This window comes from Trachypithecus francoisi, unplaced genomic scaffold (genome assembly GCF_009764315.1).
Source record: "Trachypithecus francoisi isolate TF-2019V2 unplaced genomic scaffold, Tfra_2.0 Lachesis_group5, whole genome shotgun sequence".
In the NCBI taxonomy this organism is placed as follows: domain Eukaryota; kingdom Metazoa; phylum Chordata; class Mammalia; order Primates; family Cercopithecidae; genus Trachypithecus; species Trachypithecus francoisi.
Window position 1 is genome coordinate 116933856 of NW_022681470.1, and position 13544 is coordinate 116947399.

A 13544-nucleotide genomic window follows, 5' to 3' on the forward strand; every position below is an offset into this window, starting at 1 on the left:
GCCAGTGAAAAAATAAAATTTATAATTTATGAACCATTAAATTTAGAAAGCCTATATGAAAAGGACTTTATCAATCCTATGAAAATCAAGAGGTTGTAGAAAAGTCAAAGAACAAGCATGGTGAATAAAAAGCACAATTTAATATGACAATAATTGCAAAGTACGTTCATAATCACTAATGTTAATCTCATCTGTCGAAAGTGAGAGAGCTTTGTTTGAAACTATGAACTATTTCAAATAATTAAACTAAGGACAAGTTTGCAGAATAAGTGGGAATGAAATGATGGGGGGGCTATACACCTCAAAAAGAGTAACCCCCCTTCTCTAAAATATATTATGCCTCAGTATTTATATTAAAAATGAACCTAAGGCCTACTTATTATGTGAGAACATTCTTACTAATAAAAGTAAATGTATATAAGTAAGATTTTAACAAGTTATACATATATTATTGAAACATAAATTATGTTGAAAAAATACGGATAAGCAAACCCCACATATTTATAAGAAATTCACAACTGCAATAAGACATTATAACATACTTTTCTTAAAAACTGATATTCAAGCAGTCAAAAAATTATTTAATTTATAAAGATTGGCATAATATAATTTAAAGGCTATCATATGCATATAGACCACATTAGTAGATTTAGAAACATAGTGTGCAATAGTACTCTTTATTTTTTTATAGAGTCTTGCTCTGTCGCCCAGGCTTAGAGTGCAGTGCCATGATCTCAGCCACTGCAGCCTCTGCCTCCTAGGTTCAAGCAATTCTCCTGCCTCAGGCTCCCAAGTAGCTGGGATTACAGGTATCTGCCACCATGCTCAGCTAATTTTTATATTTTTAGTAGAGACAAGGTTTCATCATGTTGGCCAGGCCGGTCTTGAACTCCTGACCTCAACTGATCCACCTGCCTCAGCCTCCTAAAGTGCTGAGATTACAAGCAGGAGCCACCGCACCCTGCCTGCAGTAGTACTCTTGAAGCCCAACTTTATTTTCTGATGAGGATGTACCATCTAGAAAGCACTTCTTGCATTTACAGGGTTGACAAGTAAATATATGTTTTACAAATATATTTAGAGCAACAACACTGTTTTAACATTAGCCAATATCAAGCTATCATATACTGTATCTATAATTTAGAAAGAAAAGAATGAGCTTAGTTAAGATAAATCTGAATTTGACTGAATATTTATTACCTAATACCATTCTCAAGATATTCTTAATTAAAATAATTTATTTCTTTATCAACTGCTTTTAAAGGCAAAAATAGTAGTGTTTTAGTCGGCTATAATCCTGCTATTGATTAAGCTTTTAAAGGCAAAAATAGTAGTGTTTTAGTGGGCTATAATCCTGCTATTGATTAAACTCAACTTTTCAATGACTATTTAGAATTTTAGCAAAATGTTAATTTGTAAATAAAGCCCATGTGATAGATTTTGAGGCACAAGTTAAATTTTCTAGTGGGACCACAAAAATACCAACATCTTTATGTTCCATTTGAACAGTCAATACTAGAGACAGAAGAGATCTTTGTGGGTGATACAAATCTCAATAACTAACTGCTTATATATATTTTTAGCAATGTCGAAACAAACAAACAAAAAACTGGTTAGGACTTCCATCACACACAGTGAAATTTATAGATATGCCTCTAAGGTGCAACACTTGAATTCCTACTATTTGATTGATCCAGAAAGCATCTATTTTGAAGCAAACATCCCAGCACCTAGGAAAGACGTGACATCACATAATATCATTGACTAACATATTTCCAATAAACTAGTCACACAATATAGATAGGTACATTTCAAGCAAAGTGGGTATATTCATTTTAATGTGAGAGAGGGGGTAATGAAATTTTCATGTTATATGGATGCAAGCCATAAAAAGATTTGGAAACAATCCATGGTAAGGAGGCTTCTTAATTAAATATTTGACTAAAGCCAAGAAATGACTCATTATTCACTGAAGTAAAAATATTGTTGAAATGAACGTAATAAAAAGAAAGAATGAGAAATCAGTATGCATTATTCTTGAATGTTAACTTCTGTTGGGTGATTAATTTATTTTCTTATTAATAACTGTTACTTAATCTTGCAGTAAGTTATTCTTTACTTCAAATTCTGACTGAAGAAATACAAGCTCACATACTACTGCCAGTGATTATACAGATAGAAATTTAGAAAACAGGTTCTAATCCAGTTAGACTTGAATTAAAAGCCTGAATTGTTTTCATGGATACTTGATGCCTCCTTGAAGAAATAGATATTGAATACAACATAACATACAATCTAGTTCTTATATTTGAAAATAGACTAAGAAGAATTTATTTTCAGGTCTTATGACCTGTGTTAGCTTGGTAAGAAATTGCTGTTTTTCTCATAGGTGGGAACTGAACAATGAGATCACATGGACTCGGAAGGGAAACATTACACACCGGGGCCTATCAAGGGGAGGGGGGAAAGGGGAGGGATTGCATTGGGAGTTATTCCTGATGTAAATGACGAGTTGATGGGTGGTGATGAGTTGATGGGTGCAGCACACCAACATGGCACAAGTATACATATGTAACAAACCTGCACATTATGCACATGTACCCTAGAACTTAAAGTATAATAATAATAATAATAATAATAATAAAAGAAATTGAGTTTTTTTTTTTTTCAAATCCTTCTTGGAAAAAATGTTTTCTAACTGAAGGAATAAGAAAAGAGATAATTAAGATTAAAATTTTTTTCAAAAATTAATTGAAGATGTTTATTTTGTTTTTTATTATTAATTTGCTAAGTATTCTATTTTAAAGGAGAAAAAAGAAAAAATATACAGGTAAGAATACCTTACAGAAACTGTCAATTAGAGCTAAATGATTGATAGATTAGTTGAGTACATTGATTACTATAAATTCAATTTCCTATAGTTATCAGTGAGGGCTAGACTGATCCTTTGTGAGACTCCTAATTTCTAAATGTTCAGTTATTCTTAATTGTACTATTTAATAGGTAGAGAATATTTAACAGGTAGAGAACTTTTTAACAGGTAGAGAATATTTGTTAAAGTGTTGAGTATAGTAGTACGTGTGTGTGTTTCTATATATACAGTTCTTAACATTTCAACAGAAACTGTGTGATGCCCCTACTCAGCAAGAATAACTCACATGTGGAATATGTCTATTTTCTTTGTGTTTGTCCAACTATTCAGTTGATTTGGTGGCACTAATAAGTTAATATGGAAAGGCCCTGGCGTCTCAGTTGCTCCCCTGAGGAAGGAGACTCTTCTAACTTTAAAGGACAATGCATTTGTCTAGAATTATTCTTATTTGTTATTTAAATGCTCCCTGGAACAATTTATATATATATATATATATATATATTTGATAAAATATCAGATTAAAAATAACTAGGAGTAATTTTTTACTTCAGCTTGAATAATTGTGGAAAGACAGTGCGGCAGTAGAAGTTTAAATGATTCATCTAAATTACTATCCTTTAGAGAACTGCAGCAAGGAATTTAAATTACAAAACAGATAACAATCTAAATATTGTCAGCTAAGCAGAAGCCTCACTCCATTCAGTTGATCACCTACTGAGAATTGTCTTGTTATGTGTCTCTTGCTAGTTTTCCAATGACAAACTTCAGATTTTAAACTATATTAGTCATTGTTTATATAATTGCATTACTCTATAGGACTGTTAGAATAATTAAAAGGACAAATGAAGTATGCGCTGTGAAGCAAAAACAAGGTAGTTGAGTTTGTAAAAGGAAAATTCATGATAATGTAGAAATTAGGTATGTATGCAGGTGGAAAAAGCACAGTATTACATATGGTAAATACTGCAAATTTTAAAAAATTAAAACAATCGATTTATATATACAGTGCATTCTTAGTGCAGTAAGGAAACTGTTAAGAAAAGAAAGTAAACCATTGCCACTTCCTCTGGTTCCACATCCTATCATTATCATTATCTTTATTACTCCCTAATTTTTTTCTGTTGCATCCATTCAGATTTACTGAGATTATTTGCAATCTTGGCTCAGGTTCATAGCCTACTTGATTAGAAAATTATTAACAAACTGCCAGAAAACCATAGAGTTCCCAAATAACAAATCAAATGTCTTTATCTTGTACCATGTAATCTAATTTACTTTAATGCCTTTTAATGTCTTCATTTTGTTCCATGTAATTTAATTTACTTTAATGTCTTTTCTCCACTTATACTCCACCTCCTCATTCTCCTTTTCCTCCTCCTTCTACACCTCCCTTTTCTTTCTGGTTTGTTTGTGTATGATGTAATAGAATTAATCAACATCGAATAGAAGGGAATACAAATGTGTAGTTAATGCTGTTTCAACAGAGTTATAGAAAGAAAATAGGCATTGGTAAACAAACATACAGTCAATACTTTTCTTGGACACAGTCTATAATTTACATATAAACGAAGCTGCTAAACAAACGTACCACCAAACACAGTCATTATCAGAAGTGGTACCCAATTACCTACACTTTATAATCTTTATGACATCTGTAGTGTGAGCTTCAACTTCTATCCTGGCCAAGGACTATTATTTAAGTCTCAGACTTGTCTACTTTCCTAAGGTAATTTTTCTCTTGGTTCATGGCAATAAACGAATGCCTACATATTCTGTCACCAAGCCGTAGAATAAATGTAGTTCCTAGGAAAGGAGACCCTAGACAGAGGGCAAGCACTGGAATCAATAGAAGTCAGGTGACAGGTGCTGGATACTAAAGGAAGGTAAATCGTGGTTGTAGATCCCCCCTACGTTTGGAGGGGAGAAAACATCTTAAACATCAAACCTAGAAAAGGGTATACAATTGCTACTAACAATATCAATAATTTTCAAGGCTAAAAGGTATACATTTGCTATTAACAATATCAATATTGGCCGGGCGCGGTGGCTCAAGCCTGTAATCCCAGCACTTTGGGAGGCCGAGACGGGCAGATCACGAGGTCAGGAGATCAAGACCATCCTGCCTAACACGGTGAAACCCCGTCTCTACTAAAAATACAAAAACTAGCCGGGCAAGGTGGCGGGCGCCTGTAGTCCCAGCTACTAGGGAGGCTGAGGCAGAAGAATGGCGTAAACCCAGGAGGCGGAGCTTGCAGTGAGCTGAGATCCGGCCACTGCACTCCAGTCCAGGCGACAGAGCGAGACTCTGCCTCAAAAAAAACAAAAACAAAAACAAACAAACAAACAAACAAAAAAACAATATCAATATTTTTTCTTTTTTTCTGTTCTTTTTTTTTTTTTTTTTTTTTTTGAGACGAAGTCTTGCACTATCGTGCAATGGGGCAATCTCAGCTCACTGCAACTTCCTCTCCCCAGGTTCATGTGATTCTCTTGCCTCAGCCTCCTGAGTAGCTGGGATTACAGGCACACGCCACTACACCCCGCTAATTTTTTGTATATTTAGTAGAGTCCGGGTTTCACTGTGTTGGACAGACTAGTATAGAACTCCTTACCTTGTGATCCGCCTGCCTCGGCCTCCCAAAGTGCTGGGATTACAGGCGTGAGGCACTGTGCCCGGATGAATTTTCCTTTTTATAAGACTTAATACGTGTAGTGGTCAATAGCAAAAGTATTCAGCTGATTTACCTTTTCTACTTGAAGCAATCATGCTTATTCAGTTATAAACCAAATTTTACAGCATCCTTGCTTTTCTTTTACTTTTTTAAGGTTACATTTTATGGAAAAAAAATATTTTTCCACACTTTGTCTTCATAACCTTGTTTCATTGCATTCATTCTTAAAGCTAACCACTTTTATGAATTTGGATGTGTATGGCCCTTTAAAGTACTTTAATACATATATTTCTATATAATGTACAATATTTTAATTATTTAATTAAATTTTCAAAAATGGCATATTAGAAAAACTTGTTGGTTATGAAATACTATTCATTTTGAGAACTATCTAGAAAGAATTTAGATTCAGTTCTTATATTTTAACCACTAGAGAATAGTCTTCTAAATGAATATCCAAAATGTATTTATTCCCATAATAATGGATACTTAAATTATTATCAAATGTATAAAATTACCACAAAAAGCTATGACAAATATTCCTGTAAATGTACTTAATTTAACCCACTAATGTCTCCAACAACTATTTGTCATTGGAATTAGTGTGCATGGGTTTTCACAGTGTAAATTAGAACTCCAATGTGAATTCACCAACAACTACTCTCTCAAGCAAAGTTCAAAAGTTTTTATTTTTGGAAGGTTTTCAGAAAATAACTATAGATCTTCTACATTTTCCTTTGCCTATTTTTTTTATTGTGCTATTGATTTTTCCTTAGATATTTTATTGATTATTTTTGTAATTGTGGATGTTAATCCTTTGGCTAATATGTGAAAATATTGCTTGAGATGTTAAATATTTTTGTTTTCTGAATTTAATTTTGAACAATGTTGCTGTATTTTTACATTATTTGTTGTATCCTAAAATAATTTTTTGATATTTGGATTCCTATTTTATTCCATTTTAATAGTTTTTATTACTTTTATAAGGTTAATAGTGCTATTATTTTATAGCTTCTGATTTAAACATTGAGCTTATTTTAAATATTATTGATTATTTTCCATAAATGGATTTAAAATTTTAATTTAAAATTTCTTTTAAGTTTCACTTATATTGTAATACAAGTTTATATGTAGTGCTTCCTTTGTCAATCATTGCTAAGTGCTTCAAACAAGTTAGTATGATTTTCTATTAATCAATGAGTTATTTAGGCTTTGTTTAATAGTTAGTTTTCAATTATATTGCATTTTTAGTCAGGCTCATATATCTTAAAGATAATGTATCTTATTTTATGGCCTATTTTATGGCTTGATTTTATCGATGTTGAATTTGTAGTATGTTGCAAGTGAAAGTTTCTAAAATATAGTTTAGATAAATTTTATTCATTGCATTGCTTAAAGTCCTATGAATTCTTAAAAATACTGTGTCAGTTTTATCTTTCAGTTTCTAATTGAGAACTTTAAAAATCTGTTACTGCCTACTGCAGTTCTTTTAGTTTGTGGGATGTGGCTTACATATTCCGAGTCGTTGTTTAAGTGAATAGAAGTTTGTAACAGTTATACTTTTTTTATTGGCTGTATTATTTTGTAGTACTCCTATGCAGCCCCATTAATTATTTGCCACTTAAGTGGCAATTACCTTTTGATTATTTTGACATGATTTTTTAAATATAGACTTTTTTATAAGTAGAGCAGAGTCATAAGATTTTTCACGTTAATTATGTTTCAGAAGATATTTGTATTCAAAAAGTACTTACAAAATTATGTCTTTAGGAGAACAATATAATATCGTTCTCCCTCAATTCCACCTCTCTCTCCTCTAATCTTATTTATTTGCAACACTAGAAGTTTTGTGATTTAGTTATCAATGTAGACAAATCACTTTTAATCATAATACTGTCTATGAAGGCAAAGGGCGCTCCTACAGCCTTGGGGAAACTCTGCCCTTGTGGCTTTGCAGGCTACAGCTCCCTTCTGACTGCTTTCACGGACAAGTGTTGAGTGTCTGTGGCTTTTCCAGGCACACAGTGCAAGCTGTTGGTGGAGCTACCATTCCTAGTTCTGGAGGACAGTGGCCGTCCTCTCACTAGGCAATGCCTTAGTGTAGGCTCTGTGGAGGGGCTCCGATCCCACATTTCTCTTTCACACTGTCGTGGCAGAGGTTGTCCAGGAGTACTCCACCCCTGCTTCAAACTTCCTGGACATCTAGGCATTACCTTACATCCTCTAAAATCTAGGCGGAGGTTTCTAAACTTTGGTTCTTGACTTCTGTGCACCCACAGGCTCAACACCACACCATGGAAATCAAGGCTTAGGGCTTACACCCTCTGAAGTGATAGTCTGAGCTATACCTTGGCCCCTTTTTGCCACAGGTGGAGTGAAACAGCTGGGACACAGAAAACCATATCCCTAGGCTGCACAGAGCAAGGAAGTTTTGGGCCCGGCCCACAAAACCATAATTCCCCCGTAGGCCTCTGGTACTGCGATGGGAGGAACTGTTGTGAACATACCTGACATGCCCAGGAGACATGTTCCCCATTGTCTTGGCTAGTTTCTTGTTACTTATGCAAATTTCTGCCTGTGGCCTCCACAATTTCTGGTGAGAAATTGGCTCTGGTTAAGGATCTTTTGTGCATGATGAGTCACTTCCTTCTCATTGTTTTCAAGATTCTTTGTCTTTGGCTTCTAACATTGTGAATATAGTGTATCTTGGGATGGATCTTTGAGTTTATCCTTCCTATAGTTTATTGAGTTTATTGGGTATGTAGATACATGTTATCAAAATTGGAAGATTTTAACCATTTTCTCTTTGTCCTTCTATTTCTGACTTTTTTCTGTGTGGGTAGGGGGATTCCCACATTGCATGTATTGGTATGCTTAATGTGTCTGGTAGTTTCCTTAGGCTCTCTTTATTTATTCATTTTATCTTTTTTTTTTTTTTTTCTTTTTGAGACAGAGTCTCGCTCTGTAGCCCAGGCTGGAATCAGAGGCATGATCTCGGCTCACTGCAACCTCTGCCGCCCGGGTTCAAGCAATTCTCCTGTCTCAGCCTCCCGAGTAGCTGGGATTACAGGCATGAACCACCACGCCTGGCTAATTTTTGTAGTTTTAGTAGAGACAGGGTTACTCCATGTTGGTCAGGCTGGTCTCAAACTCCTGACCTTGTGATCTACCCGCCTAAGCCTCCCAAAGTGCTGGGATTTACAGGCATGAGCCACCACGTCTAGCCCATTTTTCTTTTTTCTTTCTCCTTTCTCCTCCTCATACTAGGTAATTTTAACTATTCTGTCAGGAAGCTCACTGATTCTTCTGCCTGTTCAAACCTGCTGTCAAATTCATTTGATTTTTTTTTTTAAGCTATTATGTGTTTTAGCATCAGAATTACATTACAATAAATACATTTTCTACTTTCTATCTCTTTGTTGATATTCTCTACTTGTTCTTACATCATTCTCCTGATTTTCTTTAGTTCTTTGTCCACGATTTATTTTAGTTTTTTGAGCACTTTAAAGACAGTTGAAATCTTTGTCTATGAAGACCCATGTCTAGTCTTTCTCCTGGTATTTGTACATTTATTTTCTTTCCCCTACAAATAAGCTTTACTTTATTGTTTCTTTGTATGCTTTGTAAGTGTTTTGTTTATTAAGTGACCTTCTAAACATGGTAATGTAATTCTGAAAAGAATTGCTATTGTTATTTGTTGAAGACTCCAGTGGTCCATTAATTTACGGACTTTTCTACACTATTTTATTTCAAGAACTACATTTCTTGTCATATTTTGTCACTGAGGTCACTGTACCATTATCTCCATGGTCAGCCAGTGATCTGACAGAGATTTAACTTTAATGCCTGTATCCATTAAAAAAAAAAAAAAAAAGAAAAATGTTTGTTCTGTGTCTTTAAATTCCTTAGACTGATGCCTCTGAGGAAGCTGATTCAGTTCATAGAGGTGTAAACAACAGTGCTGGCTTCTCAGTGATCAAAAACAGAGAATAAAATAAGAAACTCTTATTTTTGGAAGGACAAAATGCCTGTTGTGCACCCTGGCATCAAGCAGCCATGTGATGAACATGGGGCACCATCTTCATGATTGACTGGCCCGTGGGGATGTCAGCAACTACACAAAAAGCCAAAGTTCACTCAAATTTACTAGCCTCTTTCTTCATCAGGTAGACCCCTAAATGGTACAATGTTTGCCTAGGCTCAAGATTTCTTAAATAGTTGATCCAACAGTTCTTGGCAGCTCAATCGTTGTTTTGTGGAGGGACTGATTCCTGGAGCTTCCTCTTCTACTATCTTTCATGATGTCATCTCATGCTCTTTTTCCTTTGTTAACAAAAAACTTATTTTAAATATTCAATGTCATTCTCATTTATTTATCTGTTTTATTAGCTCTTTTTAATTGTATGAAGTTTGAAAGAAAAAAGACATTTTGCTATTTGTTCAATATTCAATTATTTTATAGAAGCACTTGCTATCTTAATTGCAAAATGCTCTATTTTACTTTTATTTACCACTGTTTTGAGTGTCTCTCAAAAACCTGTGAAAAAAACAGTTAATTATGCATTATCATGACCAGAAAAACCTCTAGGTCTTAGCTGTAAAAAAAAAAAATAAAAAAAGAACAAATTTTATTTTTAAAACTACTCCTGGTCAGAAGTCTTAAATGGATTATACTTCTTGATGATTCAAACAAGCTCTCTAGCTATTCTTGTATTTCTATTCCTAATTTCAAAACCTTCTCCTAACCAACATGGAGAGATTTACATATATAAAATTTCTACTGATGGGCATTGGCCTCTGTTTTGTTCTTCAAATCTTTTATTTTCAATCATTCGGGTTATATAAATATTGTGTATGTCTACATCTATGCTCTTCATATCATATAAACTGAACACAGAAAACATTTTAGATCTTAAGAAGTCAACGTTTTTTACATTATTTTAAAGCAGTGAAAACTTTTCTACTCCATAAAATTTATCTATATATATTCATATTTGAATAGTGTCTGTGTGTGTGTGTGTGTGTGTGTGTGTGTGTGTAAATGCAAGGATGTCTGATTGCAAAAGCACCTCACCAGTTTACTCCCTCTTACCCCACTTAGCCTCTTCAGGCAATATATAAGAAACCACTATGTGCCTTTATGACAAGGCTAAACAAAATTCAAATAACTTATATGACTTAATATCTACATGAACAGTTTAGAAACCTAGAAAACGAACATACAAAAAGTGGTATGGGACTTATTCACTATCTCAAATGCATTAACGAATGAATGATGAATATATTCTCTGAATGTTGACCATTCTGGTTTTGTTGGCTGTTGTCTTTATTATACTTTTACTTTGGACTGATTAACTAAAGTCTACTTTGGGGCACAATGGTAAGTTAGCTGAAATGATGGGAGCAGTATATATATGAACAGACATATGCTAAATAATGACGCTTTAATGATGGATAATATAAACCATGGTGGTCCCATAATTATACTACTATATATTATTGTACATTATAATGGTTAGATAGACAAATACCATTGAGTTACAATTACCTACAGTATTTGGTGCAGTAGCATACTATACATATTAGTAGCCTAAGAGGAACAGTCTATACTATATAGCCTAGTTGCGTAGTAGGCTATACCATCTAGGTGTGTGGATGTAATCTCCAGGATGTTCATACAATGACAAAATTTTGTAAAGCTACATTTCTCAGAATGTATTCTCTTCCATAAGTGATGCATGACTGTGTGTGTATGTGTATGTATGTGTGCGTGTATGTACAGCTAATCAAAATGTTAGCTTCAGTGAAAGTTTTATAGAATAAAAATAAGAGAACCAAAGCTAATGTAAGGGAGGAAAACCTATGCTTAAATATCTCATCTAATTGAAATACAGCAGAGTCTCACAAATGAAAAAAAAAACTAGAAAATCATCAGAAACCCAGAGCCCGGGCTATTTTTTTTTTCTTATGTATTTCATTTTCCCTGTCTGCTTTATTTCTCCCATTATCTATATTTTTTTTCTTGCACAAAAGAAAAACATAAATGGGTCAGATGTAGTGTCTGGTAACTACCCCACTAGGTTTTATCCTCTGCTCCTGCAATGTGTCCCAACCCAATTCCAGATCCCCTCCCACTACTCCCCCCAAAAAAACTCTGATTGAACTTATTCGGATGATGTAACTTCCCCTAGCCAAACAAGTATACCCAGGGAATTTGCTAAATAAGATAGCTAGTTGAAAATTCCTAATTCAACGTTTGTTGAAACATAATGCATCTTTGTTATTATCTTTATTGCCACCATGATGTGCACACTTATGGTAAAGGACAACCACTCTAACTTTCATGTTTATTACAATGTACATGTGCAATCTCAGTATTTTAAATGCTCTGTTATAGGAAAATACAAAAGGTATTAGTCCAATACTCCAAAAATCAAGCATGAAAATGTGTTCAGAGGAAAATAATTTCAATAATGATAATACATAGATCATTTCAGTTCATCAAATGCATGTCAATTAGAGATAGGATAATATGTAATAAATAATATCCATATTCCCTGCAAAATTACATATAGGATTTCAGTCTTGCCTTTATTTTTATTTTCTTATTTCTTGGATTTGGGATTCTGGCTCATTATAATCTTTTGAAGAGCTTCAGCAGAAGTGTTCATATGTGACCCCAAATGAGATCTGCATATGTTATGTGTCATAGGCAACATGCTGTTTAAAAGTTTAGAAATTTCTCATTATTGGAGATGCTCAAATGGTTGAGCCTGAAAAGGAGAGCCAATGCTGCTGCTCAACAAAGCATTGAGGCAGTTTGAACAATTTTGAAGGATAAAATTGAAGGACTCAGAGTATTCTGAGCCTAAGGCTATAGCACAGAGCACCCACAATATTACCTTGCCTAGAAGCCATAAAACAGTTTAAAGTATCGTTGTGGGAACAGAAGAAAAAAGTGCTTAGAAGTGTTTGATTTTCAATATTTCTGAGTACACAAAAGATAAAAAGTATTGAAATGCAGCATTACCATATCTGAACCAATTTAATGTCTGTATTACAAAATCTCTTTGGGATTTTCTAAGAAAAACAGTGGTGGAAACATCAAGGGAAAAGAGTACCTCTTTCCCCACATTAGAATATTCTGAGACTTTATAATTGAATATTTTTTTTTTATTTTCATTTAGAGACACGTAGATATAGGGAGAAAGACTAGCCAATGGTTTGCTTTCAAATTTAATGACATAGTTAATAGACTCACACATAGTAAAACAAGCTGTGAAGTTTTGTACTTCTGAATTGCATTTGTGTATCTCATTAATCCATAGGGCTCAGTTGCACTTTCTTTGTATTTGTGGCTTTAGTTTTTTCAATGAGTTTCTGTCACCACAGGCTCTGTCACCCGGGAAGCTTTCTTAAAATGATTGTTGCCTAATAGTCATTATGTTAAAGTTGTTTACTGCCAATGGTTGAAATTAACTGTAGTGCCTGTTTGCCCAAGAGAAACAAAAATTTGAAATGAGAGCCTCAGCACTTTTGATTTCTCATGGAGTCCTTACATCAAACATATTCACATATAGCTAGTAGAAAGCATTAAACAATTCAATAACAATCGAGTTTTAATATGATATATTGCTGCATCCTTTCTGTAAGTCTAACTTAAATAAAAACAGCAACAACCTCAAAACCCAACCCTCTTTGTGTTAATATTCAGTCTGGTAGGTAATATTGAGCCTGACAAGGCAGAATAGCTGTTTTAACTTATTTTTTAACTAAGAAAACAATGCTGGCATTATTTTTGCATACAGTGAGAAAACTATTATAAAAGATAGGAGAAGGGTATTAGATCTATCTCCACGTTTATTAGAGGGAAAAATAAAACAAACATTGATGTGGGTTCAAAAATCCAGTTTTATTTTCCTAGCTGCCAAAATATTTCTGACAGATCTGAAACTGTTTACTGAATCCTTACTATTTCCCACAAAAGATGTGATATGTTT

The 13544-nt window shown here is 33.9% G+C and overlaps 1 long non-coding RNA gene across 1 annotated transcript in view; it reads right to left on the reverse strand.

Moving 5' to 3' along the window:
• Positions 1–4154: 4154 nt before the first annotated feature.
• Positions 4155–13544, reverse strand: part of LOC117074818 — a 43163-nt gene continuing 33773 nt past the window's right edge. The window contains exons 3-4 of the long non-coding RNA XR_004433717.1: positions 12806–13032; positions 4155–4344 (exon numbers count right to left, since the gene is read on the reverse strand). This is a non-coding gene — a long non-coding RNA (uncharacterized LOC117074818). The remainder of the gene's footprint in view (positions 4345–12805; positions 13033–13544) is intronic.